Source organism: Platalea leucorodia (genome assembly GCF_965183815.1).
Source record: "Platalea leucorodia genome assembly, chromosome: 13".
Classification (NCBI taxonomy): Eukaryota; Metazoa; Chordata; class Aves; order Pelecaniformes; family Threskiornithidae; genus Platalea; species Platalea leucorodia.
This window is the reverse complement of record NC_138835.1, coordinates 11,958,593-11,983,152: the sequence shown is the minus strand read 5'-3', so window position 1 is coordinate 11,983,152 and position 24,560 is coordinate 11,958,593. Positions and strand designations below refer to the sequence as shown.

The window sequence follows — 24,560 nt, the reverse complement described above, 5'->3', positions numbered from 1 at the left end:
AGTGGTTTTGGAGAGCGAGAGCTCTCCAACACACATCACGAGCTCCCAGCTTGCGCCTGGGTGCTAACCCTCCTTGGCAAGGGCTGTACTGGGACTGTGCGGCTCACCGGGACGTGCTGCTCTGATGGGGCCCAATCCAGCCAGCGGGGCTTTGGCTGCAGGAGCTGAGGATGGGAACGGAGGAGGAGGCACGAGCCTGTGGTCCTCTGGGGAAGGACACCTAAACACCTGCACGCACTGCAGGTAGGCTGGCAACCCCAAAACGTGCCCAGAGGCACTGGCAGCCTTGCACCATCCCCACTCCGAGTCCCAGGTAACTCAGCCAACGCGACCCTGTGGCTTTAGCCCTGCAGCCGCCCCGGGGGGGACGTTCCCCACACGACCCCGGGGAGGAGAGGGGGGTCTGAGAAATCCCCTGCAGCCCCCACGTCGCTGCCTTGGCAGCCGGCAAGGAAAGGGTGCAAATTCCCCTGGGAGGATGAAGGGGGTTGTGCAAGAGCCTGGCAGAGGAGTTATTAATGACGGCAGGAATGTGCTCTGCACTCAGGTCCCTGGGGGAAGAGGGGCCATGCAGCCGGTGACGAAACCCCCCCAGAGCCAAGGGGCAGAGAAGGAGGTGGGTGAACCCACTGCCCGGCCGTGGCTCCCAGTACACCCCAGCAGCATCACTGGGAGCTGTGGGACAGCATCACAGCGGCCAGATTGCAAAAACTACCCACTGCCAGCAGCTACGCTGTATTTATGTCTAACATATGGTATTTCTATGTGTAACAGGCTGCAGGCATGCTCAGAGCCGCCAGCGTCCAGCCAGGACAGCCCAGCCGATGCCTGGTGGGACATTTCCCTGCTCCCATGGTTTTTGCAGCCCACAGTGCTGGGATGGGGGGGCTCAGCACCGCTCCCCATCCCGGCCGGTGCCTTGGCTTTCGGCAGGGCTTCCCCTCCCAAGGCTTGTGCAGCGGCGGCGGCGGGCTGGAGCGCGGCCAGCATTCCTGGTGCTCGCCTCTGACTGATGCGAGGCGGCGTACGGAGGCAGCTTTCCTGCGGCGGGGATTAGCACCCCGGGCACGTCGCAGCCTGCAGGAACTCCCCTGGTTTCCGCTCCGGCCGGTCAGCACCAGCGGCAAATCGCAAACCACCGCGGTGCTGAGTTGTGAGGCCTCAGCTCTGCCCCCACGGGCTGGCAACGCCGCAGGGAGCACCAAGGGACGGGAAGGACAAAGGAAGGGTTTTGCCTTTTGCTCTTGCACCCACCACCCTACCACCCACTCAAGAGCCAAATCCGGCTGCTGTAGAGCACCCGGTACCCCAGATCTGAGCCCCCCCAGGGGGTCGGGAGGGTTTCCCTTTTCCCAGGTGGGTTCATTCAGCAAAGCAGCCTGGTCCCCCCTCCCCGAGGCCACCGGAGATGCCTTACCAGTGCTTTCCAGCTACAGCCTCGCCGCGGGATGGGGAGGGACTGCCGGCGAAGTCAGCTCAGCTCCCGCCGCAGCCTGCGAGACAGAGGGGACGTCAGCACCCGCAGCAGCCGCCGCCGTCCCCGCGCCCCGCTGCCCTCTCCCCCCTGCGCCACGGTCCGGCGCCCAGGGCTGCTGCCGCCTTCCTCCTCCTCCTCGCCATCCCTCCAGTGCGGGGCCAGCAGCTCACACCCGCTCGCTCTGATCTCTCATGTGTGAAGAGGGGATGATTCTCTGCTCCACTTCATCAAACCCACCCAGGGATGGGAGAGGAGGCGGCTGGAGCCGCCCCAAGCGATGCCCGGGGGCGAGAGGGGAGCGCAGGCACCCCCAGCCTGCCGAGGGATTTTTTGGGGGAGAAGCAAAGCGAGTTCCTCTGGACAGGCCAGTGTTCCCAGCCCCACCACTCCGTCTCCAGACAGCCAGGACCGGTGGCAGGGAGGGTTGGCCACCGACTGGGGACCTTGTCCCCAGGGATGAGTCACCTTCTCCATCCCCAACTGCACAGACAGATGCTACAGCATGAACCACACATGGTCTGGGAGCACCTTATGCTGCTCAAGCCTTGACTCAGCCAAAAAAGCACATTTTGGCCAAATTTTTCAAAAGGGACAGTTTCCTCCTGCAAGTGCGCACGATGGGGGAACACTTGACAGCAGCAGTGGCTCAGGTAGAGCTTTGGGTCGAAAGCAGAGCAGGGCAGGGCCCCGCAGAGCTGGGGCAGTCACCTTGCCTGGCCCTGCCACCCCCTTCCAGCCCCCAAATCCTGCAGGAACTGCCCCTTCTCCCCCCTCTCATACTGAAAAAGAAATCCCTCTCCAGCCAGCCCTGCTCACCTGGAGCTGGACAGAGCCTTCAGCTGCCCCCGAGGGGCTCCAGCTTGCCTGGCACGGCGGGGATTCAGCCCCTGCGGCACCCCCAGCTTCACAGCCCTGAGCAGCATCCCAATGGGCTCCTGTCCCGGCGGGAGCCCAGGTTTCACATCTCATCCAGGGGAAACATCCCAGACGGATGGGGATGGGGCGCAGGCAGGTTTTTGCTGCGCTGCCATCTAACCCTGCTGGGAGCAAGCTTGGAAGGGAGCCCAGCCGCAGCCTCCTGCCTTTATGCCCTCGGCCACCAAGGCATAGCAAGGGGAGAGCTTGCACAGAGATGGCAGCAAAGGAGAAAGAGCTGCTGCTCCCCCAGCACTGCCATCGCAGCCTCCCCTGCCCCAGCTGCCCCGACCCACTCAGCCGGTGCATTACCCAGATCACGGCACGCCGCCCCATGGCACACACGCCGGGCTTGTTCGGTTGCAAACGCCACGGCGTGATGGTGGAAACCACCGAGCAAACCTCGGCGGGGTCGGTGTAACGGCGGGCAGCCGCCCGCGGCCCTCTCGCTGGGTGGGCGCTGGGGCGGCGGCTGCCATGCAGAGGATGTGCCACGCCGCAGGTTTATTTTGATGGCCTCCCCTTCCCCCTGCTAATAAGTTTTGTTGCTATTTTTAGTGCATTTGATTAGGATAATAAGCAGCAGCTGATTGACAGCTCTTTAAGACTTTGAATGGTTTGTAATTTGTACTTGACTAATATTCGCTGGCAATAATTGCACAGCGGGATGGAAGGTGGGGGAAGCTGCAGTCTCAACTCCAGGCTGCAGCACATACAAATAAGGCTGCGCCGCGTACACACGTGGCGTCCCTGTCCCCGCCGCCCGCGCTTGCTGTGCCACTTGGGCTGCCGGGCACACGCTGCAAGGTCATGTCTGTGTTCAGACAAATAGGATGAAAAAAACCACCAGGGAAACCCAAATATGCCTCAGCCTGGGGTCAGCCATCCGCCGGGGCGACGAGGTGCAAGGTCCTCCGAAGGGGAAGGGCCAGGTCCCCGCGCAGCTGCCAGGCGGATGGATGCACTTGCATCCCTCACGCTCCCAGGTTTGGGTATTTGGTGGCTGAAAGTGGCTGCTCCAGCAGCAGCCTGGCACAGCCTTGCTGTCGGCTCCGTAGCAGGGCTGCGATCCCAGCCGGCGCATTGCCGCCACGGCTGGGCTCGGGCACCCTCCAGCAGTGCCATCCCCGTGTGCTGCTGAGTTTTTTGGGGTCTTCCCAGCCCCCCGGTCCCCTCCCAGGCCGTCGGGAGGGTGCCAGGGCTGAGCCCAGCCACACACCCTGCCCAGGGCAGAGGCTGCAGCAAGCAGAGAGCCGCAGCAAGAGGCCACCCCCGCCCTCCCCTCTCCAAAAGCAATTAAAAATGAAGCACACTCAGCTGCACAACTCAGCTCAGATCAGATCACAGCACGAGAGACAGCGACGTCCCCATCCTCCCCCACCGGCACTGGAAATGCTGCCTGAGCTGCCCAGCATCCCTGCTCCTCCGACACCTGCATCCCCAGGGATTCTCCCCCCCAAAAAATTAACTGGCAAGTTGGGATGCAAGAAAATGCTGGATCCTCTGCCCTACCTCCCCACCGCAGAGATGCTCTTGGAAAGACAACAGCGAGGGGAATTGCTGCTCTCTGGCAGGTCCTGCTCCGGCTGTTTTCCACTGCACCCGGATCCCTCAAGGATACAATGGCCGTGGGTAACGCCAGGCTGATAGCGGGGCTGGCGGTGGAGGGGGAAACGATCTTATCTTCTTTTCAAAGACACTAACAAAAGACACTGATTGGGAGCAGACAAAACACAGCAGTACGGCTTCTGCGAGGCAGAAGCAGAAACCTTGGGAAATGCGGCGACAGGCTGGGGCCCGACACCAGACACTGAGCCTTGGGGAGGGAGACATCTCTGGCAAAACAGGCTCCATCCTTGGAGCTGCTAAGGAGCCGGGTGGGTGCCGAGCGGCACCGCCGGCAGATGGGATGGGGTGGGTGCTGGGGGAGAGGTGGGCGAGGGGCCGGAGGCACCAGCACCCACTGCTGCCGGAGGGAGCCGAGCCACGTCCCCGGCTCGCAAAGCCCCAGAGAGATTAATAACGGCACCTGTCTCACGCCAGACTGAAAAATGAAGCGTGCGGGATGGCGAGCGAGACAAAGCAGCCTTGCAGCCTATGGCAGCAGGCACTGGGGACGGAAAGGAGCAGAGAGCGGCGATCCTAAACCCACCCTGACCCGCTCCATCCCCCTTTGCACACAATTGACCCCGTCCCAGCAGGACCGGGGTCCAGCCAGGGCAGATTCGTGCAGGACAAACAGAAGTCACCTACGAGGTGTGCCATTAAAAAGAGAGATCCCAGGCTGGAGGCAGGCAGGCAGGCAAGAGCCAAAGGGCACCTCGCCATCCCCGGTGTCCCCCAACGCAGGCAGCACCGCGCCGCAGGGTGACGGTGGCCTCTGTGCCATAACCACTGCGAGGGTGGTACCCAAACAGCCAGCACCCAGCACCCCGTCCCCGTCCCTGCATCGCCCCACACTCCCTCCCTGGATTTTGGCATGAAACGCAGTCCCAGACACGCACACACAGCAGTTTCCCCTCGGTGCCAGGGGATGCTACTGAAGTTTTGCCTTTTCCCAAGGCTGGGGGCCAGTGAACGGCAGCACAGCCCCTGGTGCTTTGGGGAAAGCCCTGGCTCAGCCCACCATCCCCTCCTGCCACCCGAATATGGCAGGTCAACGCGTCCCTCATGGAAAAAGCGATTCCCATCCCCTGTCCTGTGCCATCGGGCTTTGCTCGGTACAAGAGGGGGAACACAGGGACACGTCACTGCCAGGCTGGGACCAGCCCCACTGCAATGAGTCCCAAGGGCCAGTGAAAAAGGGGGAGCTGCTCCTCCAGCCCCATAAACCAGGGTTTGATGCTGCAGATCCTCTCTGTCTGGCTGACGCCCCGAAGGCACACCTGGGTCATGCCTCCAGCCCTTCTCCTCCACAAGGACACTCGATTCGCACCTGCACTGACTCCTAAAACAACAGGAGAGATGCAGAGATGCTCACTTCATCTCTCAGCTCCAGTCTGGGGACCAGGGGAGCCACTTCTGTGGGAAGCTGCCCCTGATGGCCACCTGGGACCCCTGCTTCACCCGGCAACTGCATGTTGAAGGCACCCAAGTTAAGGCACCCCAGCCCTCCCCTGGCTCCCCCCAGCTGATGGAAAACTCTCCCAGTTAAAAGGGATCGCTGGCGGAGGAGAGGGGAGAGCAGCACGGCTGCTGCGTGGGGACCCGGCTACACGATCCCCACATACTTAAGTCCCAGCCCCTCCCATCCGACCCTGTCAACTCACGTTAAATTTAAAACCATCTTAATTAAAGCTCCACAGCCCAAGCTAGTAGGGGCCAGTGGGTCATGGAAGGGGAAAGGATCATTAAATCAACCATCCAAATTCACCCTCCCAAGCATGGGGGAGAGTCACAGTCAGGAGCAATGCAAAATGCCTCTGAAAAGACCTGTCAAAACAGGGAGTTTAAAAGTCCAAAACAAACCCCTGAGATGCACAAAAGCAGGTTATGGACGTTTATCTGGCCAAGATCCTGGGAGACACCAAGCACACACACACGGAGCCGTGCAGGGAGCTCAAGCTCTGTCTTGCATAAGGCTGGCAAGGAAAAGTTGCAGGCCGCCTCTCCCTGAAATAAAGCAAGCGGCTGCCCAGAGCAAGCGGGATGTGCAGCAAGTTCTGCTTGCTGGTGCAGAGCCACCGAGCGCTTGGTTTTAAGCCTTTTTCTCCCCCGAGGGATGGGAGAAGAGAAGGTGGCCATCGCCACGCTGCAGCAGACCTGGGTACTGATGGGGCCACATCTTCAGATCCCCCAGCGTGCGGATGCGGGCAGCCTGGGCTGACCCACCGCAGCGCTCGCCCACAGCCCCGCGCACCAGGTCGCTGGGAGCTGGCAAAGCCTTGCACACTCAAAGCTTCCTCCGAGGCAGTGGGTTTTTAATGCACATCGCCAAGCGGCGTGGAAGGCTCCGGAGGGAGCTGGCAGCTGCCTTTCCTGACCAGCTCGCCACCGAGCGAAGCTTGCGGGAGCTCCTGGCACACCGCTGCCCGGCATCACACGCAGAGCCGTGGTGTGTGGTGGGTGCTGGGAGCTGCAGCCCCTTGCAAAGGGCTGCATGGGGAGCCACTGCTGCACCCACAGAGCATGCGCAGCCAGCGATGCCCCATCACCCCTTTCCACCCCTGTGCAGCAACAAAGCCACCCCAAAAATCAGGGCTCCCGCAGCTCCGCCAGCCCTGTGCCCTGGTCCAGAGGAGACCCTTCAGGTTCAGGGAGCTGCTAGGAAGTGTTTGGGGTCAGCAAGGAAACACAGGTCGATTGAAGGCTCCTGGAGCCCCCGCTGTCCCCCGTTATCCATGCATGAGCGCTTTGGGAGAGCTTTGGGACAGGCAGAGAACAAGCACATGGCTCCCGCAAACCCAGCTCAAGTCTGCTGCTTGCACGTACAGAGGAAAGGGGAGCCACGGGGAAGAGAGGAGCGCCTTGCTTCTTGGCCAGCACGCGTCCCCCGTCCCTTTCTGCACTGCAAGGGCATCCTGGCAGCTAGAGACGGAAAAAGCAGCTTTTCCACCACGAGGATGGTCCAGCACAGGAACAGGGGTTGGAGAGGTGGTGGGATCTCCAGCAGGAGATGCTCAAAGCTGGCCGGGCGCTGTACAGCCTGACCTCACTGGTGCTGCTCCAGGTCGGAGCAGGGATGCCTACCAGTGCCTCCCAGCCCGACTCAGCCTGTGCTTCCAGCATCCCCACCGGGACACCAGCCAAAGCCAGGAATTGCCCAACCAGTTCCAGCAAATGCTTTCCAAAGGCACACAAAGCCTTTGGCCTGCATTAACCTTAAGCCAGCTTCTCCCAGACAGGTGATGAGGGCAATGCTCTCCTCCTGCCAAGTCCAGGAGAAGGAAACAGAAAGGAAACACTTCCAAGGGCAGGAGCACCCGCGGGGCTGGGAAGCGCCGATGTCGAGCCGGGCTGGCACTAGGAGCCGGAGCTCCTGGTCACCGGGACTGCCTGGAGCCACGGGGCGATGCTTCCCCAAAACAGCCCTCTAACTCAGCACAGGGGGTTCAGTGCCCCCCAAAATGTACGTTTTTAATATTAGCCTCCAGGCATGCTGGCATCCACGGGCTCCTGGCACCAACCACCTAATTCTCCAGTTTCCCATGGCCCCATCACATCAACACTGTTCCCATCCTCCTCCAGGCGAAGCACCAGGACGAGGGACCGGCCCCACTGGAGGGGGTGACAGTGACACGAGCTGGCCTCTTGAGGAGGAGGGAGGATTTCTGTTCCCCATTTCTGCAGTGCCTCTCCCAGCACGGCCAGCCTCGGGCTCCAGGAAACAGAGTTTGCTTCTGCTTTCTGGAAGGGGACATCTGCCCCGGGTGGTCCCCGGCCGTGGCACAGCACCCAGCCCGCCCCATGCCCGGCTCCTGGGGAAGGGGCAGGCGGCAGCGAGAGGCTGATGTGACTCACGGGTGGCTCAGATCCGGCCAAAACGGTGCTGCCACCTGCGCGTACCCTGACGCGAGGGCTGCCGCACCCAACAGCACCCGACAGCGCCGCAGCGATTTCACCCCCGGGTGAGGACGGCGGCGCAGGCAGGCGGCAAATCTCCAGGGCAGGGGGAGGAAGGGGGCAAGGAACACGCAGGAGGCAGAAAAGCTCCGGATCTGAGCAAGTTACAACCACCCTTGGCCACGCTGGCGTCACTGCTAAAACATTTCCACTTTCCGAGAAACCAGCCCATCCAGTCCAGCGAGCAGAGGAGCTCCCCAGGGCTCCACCGGCCCTCCGGCGCCGGAGCTGCAGCCCCACCGGCCCTGCAAAGGGGTCCCGCAGGATCCCCGTGGCAGCAAACCTCCCAGCAATCCTCCTGACACAGAACACGAACTGAAACACTCCCTGGTAAAAACGGGAAAATGCAGGGAGGGTATTTGCACCCTCAATACAAACCCTGTGGGGCCGGGCATCGCCCCACTCCCGGCGCGGAGCCACGGGTACTTGGCAGGACACGTGCCAGGGTTCACCGCCACAGGAGGGTATGAAGGAGAAGCCAAGCAGAGGCCGAGGGTCTTCCACCACTGATTTCCAACACTTTGCACTTCGCAGACCCCCAAACAGTTTCAAACGAATAAGCAAGATCCCATGAAGCAAATTTATGCTGATTATTGGCTTATTTTCCTGGGTTACTCTGGGACTCTGGGGCATCTGCCTGACACAAGCCACATGCTCCAGGGAACTGTGGGGCCACCAGCCCTAACACACATGGTACAGGGGCAGTGGGTGGCTGTGGGTCAAGGCTGGGTGGTCAGGATCAGCTTCCAGCAATGCATGCTCGACTCCTGCTTTCACCTCCGTGGGCACGGATGGGACCGGGAGCAGCTCCCGCAGCAGTGGGCACAGTCCGGGACCGTGGCTCTGGTCCTGGCACCGTCAGACCCCACGCCGAGGCATGCCAGGGGAGCCTGGACTTCGCTGGTGGCAGAGCCCTGAGAGATGCTGGTCCCCACAGCCACTCCCATCTGCACCACCAAAACAAAGCAACTCGCTCAGGATGCGTCAGAGGAAGCAACCAGGGAGGGTCTTGAGGGGCAAACGGAGCAGATCAGCCAGCCCCGGAGAGCGTTTCCATACCCAAAAAGCTGCGTCAGATTCCCCAGCCGCTCCTGGGGTGAGCGGGATGCTCAGCAGCTCTGCCAGAGCCGCCGGGAGAGGAGCCGGCCGGGAGGTGCAGCCCCAGACAGTGCTCGCTATAAACAGCCCGAGCAGATGAAAAACAAAGAAAAACGCTGAGCTGGTGTCTTTTATCCCTGCCGCTCCTGGAGGGGAGAGCTGGGCTCCGCGCACCTCCCGGCCCTGCACCGCTCGCTGCAGCGGTGGTGGGGAGCGGAGACGGGCTATGGGCGCGGTGGATGGGACCAGCCCCGAGCTGCCAACATCAGTGGTGTGGGATGAGGTGCATGTGGACCTTGCACCCTCCCATGGCATCTCTCCAGCTCTCGCTGGTGCTGCTCTTCCGACCCAAAATAACCACCCCAAGCTGGAGCTGCCCCTCTCCCCACCCTCGGGCAGAGCCTGCGGGGATGGGATGAAGGGCCAAAGGGATGGAGGGCATCTCCTCTGCTTTCCATCACCTGTGGCTCATGGTGGCTTCAGCACAGCCCACCCAGACCACAGCACAAGAGCTATCCCCACCCCCAAAGCACCAAGAAGGGCTCAGATTAGTGTATGTACACACACGGGCATGCACATCCACACATGACCGTGCACGTGTGCAGGCAGCCGGGGCGGGCAGGCAGCTCCCTGCAGCTGCCCCCGCGGGCTGCTCTCCTTGCCCGGCCCCAGCCGCATACACCGGTCCCAGCACCCTGAGCCTTTCCACCCCACACACTGCCAAACTCAACTGTCCGTGATGTTGGAGCACGAAACTCATCCCGGTCGCAGTGACTTTTGCAGCTACATATGCACCCTTCCTCGTACCACGACACCGTCCCTGCCCGGTGCAGCAGGGTGCTCACCGGCAGCTCCCCCTCGGCCCTGCCAAGGCTTCCCGACCCCGTCCCCGGCACAGCCAAGCCCCACCAGTAAAGGAAAGGGCCTGGCTGAGCAGGGAGTGACTCCAACAGCCTTTTTGTGTTGTGTTTTTTTGCAGAAGTCACCCAGTGCATGCTTCCACCCCAGGAGCATCCTGAGCCCAGGATGGTACCACCGACCCTGCTGCCGCCGGCACCAGCTACAGCCCGGCAGCACCGCAAAACCACCAAGCCGTGAGGGCTGGTTTCGGCCAGGGAAGTCGGTGCCCAGCCAGGCCACAGTCTCAGTAGGAAGCCCTCGAAAACACTGAGAGGCTGCGGCTGTGTGGGCGAGGAAGGTGATGGTGCTTCATGGAAATCAGATTATATTTGCCCTGCCTAAGGAAGAGCTTTGCCCATGGTGCATGCACGGTGTAGGGCAGTGCAGCGGGGGCTGGCGAAGGAGGGGTGAGAGAGGGGGAAACTGAGGCACGCACTTGGCGTAAAGCCTCACCAACCTCCGACGGCAGCTTCCCAGGCGCTCTCAGGGGAAACTGAGGCACGCAATGCTCCTTACCAGGTGGGGAAGCAAGGTGGAGCAGTGAAACCCAGACACAGTGCTGCACCTCTGACGCCAAATTCCTGCTAAAGGGTGCCCTGAGGTGAGACATCTTTAGGATCGATTTAGCACCAACCCAACCCCATCACGCTGCCCCCAAACGCGGGCATGGCGTGGGAATGGGGACGCTGCATGGGAAGGGGGCACGTGGCTTGGGACAGGCTGGACTTGTTAACCTCACCCATGGTGGAGGGGTCAATGCAGCAGTGAGCTTTTACCCCCATGGACCAGGTTTTTGGTGGCCAAGATAGCCAAACACAGTTGGGAAGGATGGGAGCAGCCACGCTGGGTGGAAGCTATTTTTGCAGCATGCAGTCAGGTTTTCCTCCACCCATCCAGCCCTAACACAGCGGGCTCGGGGCCAGCCAAAACCTCACGGTCACAGGAGCGAGACCACAACAGGTCAAGCATGGGACAGGGCCGGGAAACTCGGGGCCGGCCGCCGAGCCTTGCAGTGCGGGGAAGGAAGCGCAGCACAGCCCGAGCCACAAGTGTCCCCGCGTCACGCGTGGGCAGAGGCGCTGACCCAGCAAAGCCGCTTGCCCCTCGCTGCGGACCCCAAAGCCATCCCGGTGCCCTCCTGGCGTGGGGGCCCATGCGTGCCAGGCTGCACGCCTTGCCCAAACCTCCGCCAGTTCTCCGGCCGCGAGGCGAGGGCAGGCTCGCTACACACATGCCCCATTTCTTATATTCTTCCTTAAACACCCAGGCGGTTCTGTTCCCCGAATTCCTCCAGATGAGCCCACTGATCCCGCATGCCAGCCTACGGATATTTCGGATGCTGCATCTCCACCGAGACCACCTGGAGCCAAGGGGCTCTGGCAGATTTCTTTAAGGTCTGAATTAAAACCAATGACGAGCCCCCGCCTTGCCCAGCGCTCGATGCCCCGCGGCAGCCCTGCCAGCCCCCAGCCCTCCCAAACACCTCCCTGCTCCGCAGCGAGGGCAGCCAGGAGATCCGTAGCCTGAAGGGAAGTCAGTGCAAGACGCAGATTTGCAGGTCCTGGTTCCTGGCCCAGGTTCAAACCACATTTGTTCCTGAAATCTGTTTCAGGGCTTTCTTTTCAAAGCATGCGTGTGCAGAGGCATGTGCAAAGCAGCACCGGTTCCTGCTGCAACCAGCGCCGAGGTCGCCTGTGCCAACACGGGGCCAAGTCGGGGGCCTGGGTGCACCCGAGCACCGACTGAAGCCCATGCTGATGTAGCCATGCTCAGCCGATTAATTATATTATTTTTTTCCCTCCTAAGCACAAAATATACTGGGCTATCTCACAGCTTGCTGCCCATTTAAAGATGAAGGACCAAAGGCATTACTATTTTTCTGAGGCCCGCTTTAAAATAGCCCCGCGACACACTGCACATTTTTTGCTGATGGGCGGAAACTTCAGCAAGACGCGAGCCCCGGGGGAGTTTAGTCCGCGCCACCCGCAGCTACAGGCAGTCGAAAAGAGGAGTTTGGACTGGAAACAGCGACAATTTGCGCTCCCGTCCCAGGAACAGCCATGCAGGGATGGTTATTTCCATCCAGAGGTCTGAGCTGCTCTCTGGGCATCAGATGAAAGGGATCCCTCCCGCACGGAGCAGCGCGGGGACATGATGTTGTTGGCCGTTTCCCGTGGCCGATGGGACACGTGCTGGACGCGTCTCCAGGCGGGCTCCGGGGCGAGATGCGGAGTGCTGTGGAAGTGAGCTCAGATGGGAAATTGTTCCGAAAGATAAAGGAACAAGTTGGAAACCGAGCTGCAAAACAGACAGTACAGGAAACAATAGCGCTTCAGATAGGCTTTCAAATTTCCCCCAGCGATGCCAAGAGCACAGCGCTTTGTCCCAGTGATGCTCGGGGGTTCCCCCCCCTTAGACATGCCGGGAGGAGGCGCAGACTGTTTGCTCCCTCCTACCTTTTCTCTTTCATGATGTTTGCCGGTCATTAAAACGAGGCGTTAGGGGCCGAGTCCTTCAGGTCTCATTGGATAGGAGTTTTAGCTCTGTGATGATCCCGGCCCAGTGGCAGGGAGAGGCAGACGGGATTTCGGAGGCACAGGAGCCCCATGGTCTGTCCCCTCCTCGCCTCGGCGAGCCCGGTGAAAGGACATTGCTTCCCAGGAGCTGCGCACGCTGCTAAAGCCCATCCCCACCTCAGGACCGCTGATGTCCCCTCCGTGCCACCAAGGCAGCAAAGGAGCCTCCTGCCTCGGCAGCAGAGCCTCCGTGCAGGTCGGTCACCACAAACTGCAGCTTTTTGCCTCGTCTCGTCCCCCAGCTCCCCGGCCGGGCGCTGGGCCAGCCCTTTCTGCCTCCCCACGGTACCTCCATGATTTTCCATCACTCTGGCACAAAGTCACTGAAGGGCAGAGCTATCGCTAGGGCATCTCCATCACATAGGGCGCACTGCAAGGCCACTAACGATCGAGACAGGGAACATTGAACTTCCCTTAGCTGCTGCTACACCAGCCCATAAATAACCCCATCTCCAAAAAAAAGAAAAAAAGAAAAATATCGGGCTGTGTTTTGGCAGAGCCACCGAGGCGAGGTGTTTGGAGGAGGCTCTGCCCTGCTGCTCCCAGGTCAAAGCTTGGAACCGGGAACCGACCCTCGATCTTTCAAGCAAAGGTGCCCTTCTCTGACAAACGAGCACTAACTGGCTAATGATTACAGAGGCGCAGCTCCCTGGGGAGCCAGCACACGGGTCTCATCTCAGAGACATCGAACGGCCAAGGTTTTGCTATGGGCCAGACCCTGAGCCAGCACGAAGCGGCGCAGAACAGCTGGCTTAGCACCAGGCAGCCCGGGATCAGCCTCTCCGGCTGCAAAGGTGTTGGGAGCAGCAGCACAGTGGAAATAACAACAAGCATACTGCTTTAAAGTGCAAGACTGCCAATGTCCCGCTGCACGTCCCCATCCTTGTGCCTCCCCGGAGAGCCCTGCCAGCCCCCTGCCCTTGTTTGACCAACACGTGCTGCACGGGGGGCCCGGGCACGTGTTGAACTGAGCGTGTGAGGGGGGTCTCGGAGCCTGGCAGGGATGAACGGCTTCCCACCATTAATGGCTGGACCTTGGGAGAGGTTTGTCATGACTGGGTTCGCCCGCCTGCGCACCGGTCACTGCTGGCAGGGGGTATCTCCTTGGCTGAGAGCCCCCCAGCTGCCTCCTGTCGTACACCACCTCCTCTGGGCAGCACCAGCTGAGCAGGAGGAAGAAAAATCAAGTCTTTTGTTGCCCCCTTCCCGCAGCTCAGTTTGCATACAGCACTGCTGGGTACATGCTGTCCTGTCCCGTCCCTGTCCCCGCTGCGCAGGCAGCGCTGGCCCCAGGCAGGAGCCCCCCAGGAACCCCCCGGGCTCTGCACCCACCACTGCCCCCAGCTCCTAATGCCACGGGGCGTGGGACCCGCCGTGGGGGACCCCCGGCTGCACTGAGCTGCCACATCGTGTCCCTTCCTTTGCATCGCTCCGGGCGAGCCAGTGGCACACACAGGGTAGCACAACCCACTCCCTGCCACCTACAACCTTTACTGCTGCTCGACAGCATTGGGACCAGGACCAGGACTGGGACCAGGACCACAGTCACCTCCCGGCCCCAAGTCCAGGGTCCTGAGCCCTGGGACACCACAGCAGCCGCCGGGGCGAGGAAAGGCCAGGGGAGGAGTGCGCTGTGCAGGGCCAGCAAAACGCGGGGAGATGCGGCAGACCCCCACTCATTTCCAGCGGGTCTCACAGGAGGCTGCACGGCTCCCTGAGACGATGCTCGGCACCAGACAGGACCGCACTGGGGTCAGCGCCACGAGATGCCACCACCCCTCCAGCCCCTGTCCCCAGCGCATGCAGCCCTGTGCGGTGGGCCCCGTCCCCGCAGGCTGCCCCCCGTGCCTGTCCCAAATGGCACCAGGACGCAGCACAGCCCACGGGGCAGCGAGCAGGGATAAAATCCCATCCCGACCCCAGTGTGGCTTGGCAAAAACCCACGTTGCTCTTCCATGGCACCGGGGACTATGACAGGGACGGTGGGGACACACCAGTGTCACCGCTTGCAGCCACACATCGGGACTGGATCGCCCAGGCTGCGATGGGGGAACTTCCCAGCTGGATAAAGCATTTAATCGGGCAACCTGGGGCTCTGCAGCCCCCAGCAGCCTGGAGCCAGCCAGCCCCGGCGAGGGGCACAGCGAAAAGCCTGGCCGGACACAGCTCTCCAGGCCCACCGGGGCTGGACACGAGCCCCAGAATTACCGGTGAACAAACACGACATGGGAAGCGGATCAGGAGACATCAAAGCAGGGGGGAGATGAATATTTCATGTCCTGGCCTACATACAGCCCGGCTCTCCCCGCCCTGCGCTCCCGGGGGTCCCCCACAGCCCCTGATCACAACAAAGGGGAGTTGCAGGCAGGCGGGGCCGCCCCGCCAGACCCCACGGCCGCCCCGCCGGACCCTCAGCATCCCCGGCTGGGCCCGTATCTGCCCCACTAGACAGCGGCGTCCCCAGCCAGACCCACAGCCGACCCACCAGACCATGTGCATCCACCGCTGGACCCATAGCCACCCCACCAAAACCCATAGCCGGACCACGAGCATCCCTGCCGGGACCCACTGGACTGCGGGCATCCCCCGCTGCCGGACCCACGGCCGCCCCACCGGAGCCTGGGCATCCTCGGCTGGACCCATAGCCACCTTCCCACAGTGCCGGCATCCCCGGCCGGACCCACAGCCAGCTCACCCGACTGCGGGCATCCCCCCGCCCGCCCCGCTGGGACCCCAGGGGCGGACCCCGGGCATCCCACCGCCGGACCCCGGGCACCCCCCACCGCCCACCGCAGCGGGGCATCCCCCGCCGAGCCCCGCAGCCGCCCCCCGCTCGCTCACCTCCCGCCTGGGTGCGCAGCGGGGCCGGCCCCGCCGCTCGCCTCCAGCGCTCGGCCCCGGCTTTGTCTCCGCGCCGGGGGCGCGGCCGCCGCCCCCCGCCGCCGCCGCCGCCGCCGCCGCCGCCGCCGCGCTGGGTGCCCGCACCGGGCCGGGCCGAGCCGAGCCGGGCGCTCAGGGCTCTGCCGCCGGCAGCAGCAGCCGGAGCAGCGGCAGCAGCAGCATCGCGCAGCACCGCGGATCCGGCGCGCTGCTGCCTCGCCCGCCCCCGCTCACCCCTTCTCCGGGGCGGGGGGGGGGGGGAACCCACGGGGAGGGGGAAAAAAAAAGAAAGAAAAAAAAAAAAAAGAGGAATATGGCAGCAAACCGGAAACGGCGGACGGGGGAAAAAGCAGCAGCCCCTCCCCTCCGTGGGTTGTTTTTTATTTTTTAAGGGAGAAGGCTCCGGGCAGCCGGGCTCCGCGGGGCGCGCAGCGGGCGAGGGGCCGCCCCCGCCGCCGGCTCCGCCGCCGCGCCCCGGCCCGCGGGGAGGGGAGCGCCCGGGCCACGCGTGGGAGCGGCAGCCCCGCGGGTGGGGGCCGTGGGGGGCTCCCCGCCGAGCCCCGCGCTGCCGGCCCCGCCGGGCTGCGGTGGGGTGTTTGCCTGGAAGCCGGAGCTGGCAGCAGAAAAGGGAGGTGATTTTCAGGAGGTGAAAAGCTGGCTGGTTTGGGGTTTGCTTTATTCAACAGTTCTAACGCGCAGCAAACAGCGGGAGAAACGCTGTTCTGTCAGACTCCGCGCTGGGATCTGCGTGTCTTCACCCCCAGGAGGGACACCTCGCCGGCCCAGGGGCTGCCGTCCACGTTCCCCCATCTCCGAAGTCAGAAGGAGGCAAACAAAACTTAAGTGTAAAGGAAAGGCAGGGAGAGAGAAACCACGTCCTGGGCCTCCCTGGGGAGCCCCTTCGGAGGCAGCGCCGGTGGGCAGCAGTGGCTGTGCCCCACTGGGGCATCTGCCCCATCTTTGCTGTGTCCTCGGCTCACCTGTGCTGTGACAAACTCCTGGGGGGATTAATACACCCCCGGGTCACCCCTGCAGCCGGTGGCAGCCTCCGAAGCGAGGCAGAGCGGAGCTGTGGGTGTTCCCGGGTGCCCAGTCCCCGGCTGGCAGCATCACCCCGCGCAGGGCCCGGTGAGGTGCGGGTCCCCCTGAGTCCCGCTGGGGCAGGTGGGCACACTGGGATGGTGCCAGCCATCCCTCCCCTCGCTCCTCAGCACCTTCTCCTTCCAGTGCTGGGAGGAGGTGGAAAATGCCCAGCTTTCCCCCAGCACAGAGTGGTGCCGGGGCAGAGACATGGGCTGAGGGCTCGGCCGGGCGCCCCAACGCCGGCACCGAGCCCGTCGGGGCTGCCCGACCAGCTCAGCGGCGCTGGCAGCCCTCCCACCTCCCCTATTAGTGATCCACTAAGGTGTTCCCTGTCACCCCATCCTCCAGGAAGAAATGGGGTGAAGCAGTCTGCTCCTTAAACCCCCATTTAGCTGGTTTATGAGGCGTGCTCGGCGTCTGGCCGGCTGCGGTGACCCGTGGGCTGTATTTCCACAGCCAGCACCGCCTCTGTCATCCCCTGCCCACCCCTCCGACCAACCCTTGCAGCCACTCCGCGGGGATTTCTGAAAACCCCATTAGTCTGAGCAAGACCTGACACTTCAGAAACAATTTGGGAAGTTTCAGAGAACTATGTGGCGGAGTTTTTCTTTCTGTTTCCCACCCCCCCTCCCCGCCTGGTTCTTTTGAGTTATTAAAGAAATATTTCCCATGACACTGGCGAAGGCCAGCGAATCCATGAGTCACCAGGAACAAGGAGTCACGCACACACGGATCCATCACCCCTGGCCAGCACATGGCGGAGGGGCCCTTCCCTGGGAGGAGCCGCCTGCTGATAAGGTCCCTAGAGCCGGGCTGAGCCAGGCAAGGCCGAGGCTTTCCCTCCGGCCTCTTGGTTCCCTCCCAGGGCTGGGCGAGGGCGGCCGGGCTCCCCGCACACCCATGGGGTGGCTGGTGCTGGAGAGGGGCTGGGTTGGGGGTAGCAGCCCTGCTTGCTCCTTGCTGGAGCATCAAACCGCAGCCCGGTTTGTACTGAGGCTTTTTGGGGGTGTTAATTCACAGCCACCCCCTCCGCTAGCGGGCTGGCGTGGGGATGCGTAGGGAGGGATTACTCGACCTAACATCCGACGTGGGATTAAGGATTTAACCGCGCGGCGTGGGGCAGCCCCGGGGTGCCGCTCTGCTCGCTCATACGTTAATACTTGGGTGATACCGCAGGGCACATCGATGCCTGGGGTCCCCCACGCCTTCTCCCCACTGTGCCTGCACGGGGAAAGGGCGACGTTCCCCAATCCCTCCTGATCCCAGGAGCCCCGGAGCAGGCGTGAGGTGCCGCTGCCGGAGGGGAGAGCGCCGGGGGGAGCGGGGACCCGGCCCCAGCCCCGGCTGAGCTGGTTAAGATGACTCAGCCTCCACTGGATCCAGACCCAAATCTAAGATGCAATTATGACTTACTTATAAATATTTGAATTTTGTTTTCCTCTTTTGCAATCAACTCCTTTTCTACAGGCTGTCCTACAATCATAGTTTTCATCTCCGGCGGTGCTGGCCTGTTGCTGGAAGGCAAACAGCAAAGGCACGGTGCCTTTTAACACGCCAGACCAAGTCCACGCCATAACGTCTTCTTCGAAAAAGATGCCAACATGCAAATTTAAAATGGCGAATAGATACTCTCTCAAACCAGCCTCTTATCTTTTGGGCTCGGATTCAGGAATGTGCCCTCACAGGACTCTGACATTAAACATGCAGCGCTGGCGATAATGCGATTTAAGACCGTTTAAGTTTAAGCAACCCAGCGCACCTCAGTGCGGCCCTGGCTCAGCCGTGAGGTCCTGAGCCCCACGGACACCCCTCCTGCCCCACTCCCAGTATTTATCTTTAAACAGTCTAATCCACAATTATTTTGTTTTTACCCAACTAGGGATTTCAGTCTCTTCCCTGAAACTTATTTTCTTGAGGTGATTCTTTCTCTTCACTTTTAAATAGCACCGACAAAACCCACCCCGGGGAGAGGAAGTGGGTTACAGAAACAGAAAACCAGGTACTTTCAAATTTAAAAAAAGTCGCACTGAATATTTCTGGTGGCTCAGTTATTACATCAGGTCTTGAAATGATATTCTAACAAGAATTCAAGACGTGCTCAGGTATTTCTGTGCTTTCTTGCTGACCTTTACGCAAGTTTCCTCAGGAAAAGGAAGAATGAGAGTTACTACAGGCAAAGCGCTGTCACGCTCCTGCGTCCGTGGCTCCTTCCCCCTCCAGGTGTGCGGATCAAACTGCTCCGCGGGGCTCCCGAAACCTTCCTGCGAGTAAGGGGGTGCTTTTCGGGTCCAGTAATTGATCTGAGTCCTGACCTCTCCAACGTAGCTGGAGATTTACAACAAAACATCTATTCATCTCCAGCCAGATTTATTTTTAAGCATCCCCTTGGCAAGCGTGAATAAGTTTTGTCTAATGGATTCTGTTCCTCAGGCTAGCTGCATTTTGTTCACTGCAAATTCCAAATATATTTGTGCAAATTATTACTATTAATAATATAATGGTTGCGTTTGCGATGCTGGACGGACGCAGAAGCAGCCAGGGCTCTTGCCCTGAGGTTTTACGATCATTGAGCTCTACAGCCCTGCAAACAGCAAGCGTGTGACGGCAAACGATGGGCACCACCAGCCCCGTCAGGGAAGCTGCAGTTACGAGCTCAGGAGCTGATTTACTACAGGGGATTGACCAGAATAACTCCTGCAGTATGAGCCATTTGGCAATATTTCACAGCAGAAAGGCTAATTCTGGCCATTCTCTCCCACACCGAGCATCAGGGCTGCAGAAGCCGAGTGGCAAACGCCAGCGTCGCGCAGGTTGTAGGATAAAAAGGGGCACCGGGAGGGCTCAGGACAGCTCGGGACGCATCGTGCCCCTCAGCGCGGTGACAATCTGCCTGCGAAAGGGGCCCTTAACGCCGCACCCAGGCGGCCCCAGCCAGGAAGTGTCACTGCAAAATTCCCTGGGGGAAAGGACCGCGGGGAAACCACTGACTCGGTGACGTGCAAATGTTTGATAAGGAGGCACCGAGTTCAACAGCTGTCGGTGGAAATTATCTGCATGTTCAATAGAGGCGCAACATTTCCCGTCAGGTTTCTGACTGATAAAACATGATGCTTCGATACAATCTGAATTAGGTATCCTGGAATAGCTCATGCGGGCAAAAATCCGACACTTTCCGCATCTTGCCTCAGCTCGGCAGAAAAGCCGCACGCAAAATGTTAGCATTTCCCAGCGGTGGAAATTCTGCTTTTTGGCCAGTCTCAGCATCAATAGAAAAGAGCAGTTCAGAAAAGCCCACACAAACTCATCCAGATGAGATTTATAGCCCTCCTTCCAGCTTGCTTTGCTAACAGAGCAGCAGAGGGATGGCTGGCTAGTGCGGAGCTCTGGTAGCCACACGCAGGCGACCCTGCCCTGGGGGCTGTGGCATTCCCCGGGCAGCAGAGGAGTCCCAGGCAGCCTCCCTGCCAGCACCCGGCTGCAGCCTGCGCCAAGCGGAGCCGGAGCAGACACCAGGGTGTTTCCCCTTAATCATCCAGACTTGGGCCTTCGAGCGAGGGATGGGCTAAGGAAGCCAAAGCCTGAATCTGAACAATTTAAACCGTATGATGTTTGGATCCATGCTCAGTTTAAAGTGAGCTAAATAAGGGGGGAGGTAGGGAGCAGAAATGGTTGCGGCATCTCCCCTTCTCTCAAAAACTGCTCCCCCTGTGATCCCCTTCACTGCAGAGGCCTGACGCCTGGGGACGTCTGCTTCAGCCACCCAAAGGAGCCGCCGCAGCGTCACAAGTAGCCGCTCTGCAGGGACCACAGCCATGAGGACCTGAGGACCTTCTCCTGCGCAGACCCCAGCAGCTGCGGTCCCGCCGTTCGACTCCAGCGTGGGCCCACCCAGCCCTCGCCAGCGTGCAAGAGGGACGCGACCCCACGAGCCCCACGCCGGCAGCACGGCTCCAGCACGGCTCCTGCCCGCGCTGCCGGAGCAGAGGCACAAATAACAGGAGGAAGTGTCTGGAGCCGGTGCCCTGAGCCGAGGGAGCGGCTTTGCCCTGCAAGAGCTCACCGGTGCCTGTCGTACTCTGGACTTTAGCTTTTGGCGAGGTGAATTTGCAAGCTGGGGATGGCTTTTGCAGAAGCAGCAGCCAAAGGGAAGGCAGGAGGAACTAGCCTCGGAGCCAGGGACACCTTGGTTATAGCCTCAGCTTGGGCAAAATATGAGACGTTTCAGGCCAGTGCTGATGTCTTCCGTGGCCCCAGTCCATGAACTGGGACTGGCTGAACTTGACACTTAGAGGCGCGGCACCCCAGAGGCTCGGACAGCCTTCTGGCAAGAAACATGGGGACGGTCCAGAGTGCAGGTTTCGCAAATACAGAACACTGCATTTAGCATGTAAATAGGACTGCCAGTAGAGCATGGTACTAGGGACACAGCTCCTTGCCTAGAACTGAAAATAGGAAGAAGTGAGAGCCCTTCAACCCCCTCCACCCACAGCATACCCCAGCTGGGAGCTGAGCTCTTCAAGTGCGACGAGAGACATCAGCCAGGCAAAGATGTTTTTAACAAGCAAAGCAGGTGTGATCCGAAGCAGGTTTACCTTGTACCTACCAGCCAAAAAGGCTGGACTCGAGCCACGGAGGAACCTGTCAGCCTCTCTGCTCCAGCCACCCGCTCTGCGTCGCTGCGGTCCCCGGTGGGACTGTGGTTTCCCGGTGCGTGGCTGCTCACGCCTCCAGCAAGCAGGGTGCAAGGAGCATCAAAGCCACACCGGGGCCTCCAGGCGCTAAATGAAACCAGGGAAGCTGGGAGGAGGGAAGCCAGCACTGCGAGAGGTTGGGGATTGCACAAGACAAATCTACGTGTGCTGGCGAGGAGCAGGATCTCAACAGCGTGTGAAGCATGCACAGCACCGTAGCACTCACTTATCGCAAGAGCTTGGAAGGGTAATATTTAATCACTTTAACTCCTCATGGCTCAGGGGTAGGCTGATGTGCAGGGCACAGCTTCGTGGGCACACCTGGGGCTCCCGGGGCGGAGAGCTGTCCTTCCCCAGCAGTTTCATCTGCTGGTTGAAAAAATCATCAGGGAAGAGAAACACGCTGACGGGGCTGATTACAAGGGGACACCTTTCTCCATGTGTTCTTTCTTTGTATCAGCCCTTGTAACAGCAGGTGATACCCACTGTCTGTCACCGGCAGGTAAAATTTGGCTGCAAGGACAGAAGAATTGCAATGGATGGGAGTCTACAGGGTGGAAGCAACAAGAGGGCGCATGGAGGTGAATTACGGTGACAGAAAAGCCATAAATCGGAAAGAATCAACGTGAAACGGGAAAATCAGCTGAATTTCAAGGGAGAGGCAGGAAGCCGAGTTCATCGCCCTGCAATTGCCAGCCCCAAGCAAGAGACATTTAGACCAGCTACTGCACACTGGCCCCAGTACCAAAAGCCAGAAAACACCCCCACAAACAACCGCTCAAAAGCCACAAACTACCAGAGGAGAAAAGCAGGACCTTGGACCTGCAGTAACTACCAATTTAAGAAGAAATGCAAACATTGATTACAGCCCATGTCTCTTGCCAGAGAGAAAGGGAATGCTCTCCAACTGATCATCCCTTCTGGTTGGATGAGGAAGAGGAGGAGGCTCAGATCCCTTCCCAGTGCCAAAGCTGGCAATCGAGCTAATCACCAAACAAGCAGCCATGCTCTGTGCTCCAGCACTCTCCATTCATCATCCCATTTTCTCGCTGCAGTCAGTCTCTGATGCCTCATGAGATTAATAAACAAACAACTAAATCAATACAGTCATCTCGATCCCTGCAGGCCACAGGCTGTGCACAACATAACTTCTGCCTGAAAGAAGTATCATTGTCTAAGAGAGGCTCCCAAGGGAGAAGTCCAGCACCCCAGCTCTCAGCTGTCCAAAAATTAACAGAGGCACACAGGGGAACAGTTCAGCAGTGCCCTGGGAAACAGAGAGACTGAGCAGGTCCTCCTCTCCTACAGCTTCCTTCTTTTCTCCTCGAGCATCATCAGATCTAGCCTTGACCCTCCCTGAAATCCAGGCACTGAAGGAATAATTTCACATTCTTCATGACAGGCTGGGAAATAATCTTGGCTTATTGACTCGACGAGGGGGCTGCTCTGCAAACATCAGTCCTCTTCAAAGATGGCCTTGGGCTCTTCAGTCCCTGTCAGTAGGGAACCTCCCCAGGATCTCTCTGAAGCAGAGAGAAGTGTGTGTATGAGAATGAAAGTAAATTAGGTCTGAACAAGATTAACAGGGATTTAATTGAACTATGTGAACTGGAACTCCAGTCACGAGCTACTTATTAGCCCATCTCAAGGGATTGTGCTGCTTGTGCTGGAGGAGCACAAGGATGCATTGTGAGCGTGAGACAGCTCAAGGGGACGGCGACGGCCACAGCTCTCGAGATGAGCGTGGCCAGAGAGGCAGAGCTGCTTGGACATGATCAAAAATGAAACAAGGAATTCTCAGCTCCCAGCCATGTTTCTTCAGAGCTGAGGCTTGGCCTCTTGAGGGAAAGGAACTTTAGCAAAGGATGCATTAGCAGAGGAAACCCAGCTCTCAGCCCAGCTCCCGGGCTTTGGGTGGCAGAGCAAGGCGCTGCTCACCGAGGTGCTGCCTACTGGCTGGTATCTGGAAGCAGACCTTTGAAAACCTCCCCTTCAATAAAAGTGACTTAATGAGATCTTCAGCTCCCTTTGGGATGTTAATTACAAAACAGCCTGGAGAAAAGTGCTTGGGAATTAAAGGAGTCACCACACAAGTCCTTCTCTCGTTTTGGTTTTCTGGTGAGGGAACCAACAGACGCTTGCCAGAGCTTGGCTACCACGCCGGTCTTACCGCAGCCAAGAAGAGCCACCACACAGCTCCACGCTCTAGCCACGTAAACCTGAGCTACAATCACACGCCGAGGGGCTACTGAAAATCCCTGTCATCAGTCTGCTGCATCCCCATCTAATCCCCTGCTCCTATTATTAACAAATGATGCCTTTATTATTGCTACCTTCACGGGGGCTCTTGGAGCCAAAATCTCTCATGAGAAGCAAATTAATTTTGTCATTGCACCGTTTCCTCCTTCCTTCCAGGAAGCTGAAGCTGTTCTGGGAGATGGTTTGCTACTTCCAAGTCAAACACAGATACACACATTCCTGACAGCATTAACTAACCAATTTCTCACAGATTAAAGGATCTGAAAGGCTTTCCCTTAATGGATCATTTTTATGAATAGGTTATTTATGTCCCTGTGTTCATACAGTCTGAGAGTTCTGGCAGCTTTCACAATGAAGGCATGGAAAGAGGCAGCACAACTTTAAAAAAAGATTTCTTTTTAAACAAAGAGATTCTGACTGTATTTATTACACATTTTAAAAGAAACTAAAATACGTGGGATATTGGTAATATCTAGAAACATACTATAGGTTCAGCTAACGAGCATTCAAATAGGTAACAAGCTGTTAGGAACAGACTGGGAAATTTATCCTAATCCTTCTTCCCCCCATCAAAAATAAACCCCAATATCCACGATTTCTACTTAGCAATGAGTAAGCCAGCCCACAAATAGCTAGATGTAGATGTTGATGTAGTAGCCTGCTATTTCAGGTAACAAACACAGAGCGCTCATCGCTAACTGATTCTTAGCTGCAGAAGCATGTCTATATTTCGGGTAATGTGTGTGTTACTCTTTCAATAGTTGCAATTCTGTTAAAGCATTAGCCCCCTCCCCCCCCTTTAGGTAACCTGCAGAAAGCCAGAGCTGTTAGATAAAACAACCACCATCCTCATTTATTAAAATGGACGAAGTGATCTGCAGTACCTATCCAGGGCAGTGGCAATGCTTTTCTTTCCCCTGCAGATCACAGACAGGAACACAGGTCCGTAATGGAAACTCATAGCACAATATTGTTCTTTGTTATTTGCGTGGGAAATTTTTGCAGTGTTTCTTTGTACCGAGAACTCAAAGCAACTTTAGAGTGCTTGTGTCTCCCATGCTTTGTTCTGTCCTCCTCGTATTGCCTTTATGTAGCTCAAAAAAAAAAAGAAAAGAAAAC

At 59.1% G+C, this 24,560-nt stretch overlaps 1 protein-coding gene across 2 annotated transcripts in view; it reads right to left on the bottom strand.

Moving 5' to 3' along the window:
- The window catches only part of SRC (SRC proto-oncogene, non-receptor tyrosine kinase), a 30,880-nt gene extending 15,419 nt beyond the window's left edge, over positions 1-15,461 (bottom strand). Inside the window, exons 1-2 of one of the 2 annotated variants that reach the window (XM_082326208.1) lie at positions 15,370-15,461; positions 1,418-1,493 (exon numbers count right to left, since the gene is read on the bottom strand). The gene's annotated coding sequence lies outside the window, so the exon portion shown is untranslated. The remainder of the gene's footprint in view (positions 1-1,417; positions 1,494-15,369) is intronic. The other variant, XM_082326209.1, reaches the window with a different exon arrangement.
- Between the last annotated feature and the right edge of the window lie 9,099 nt (positions 15,462-24,560).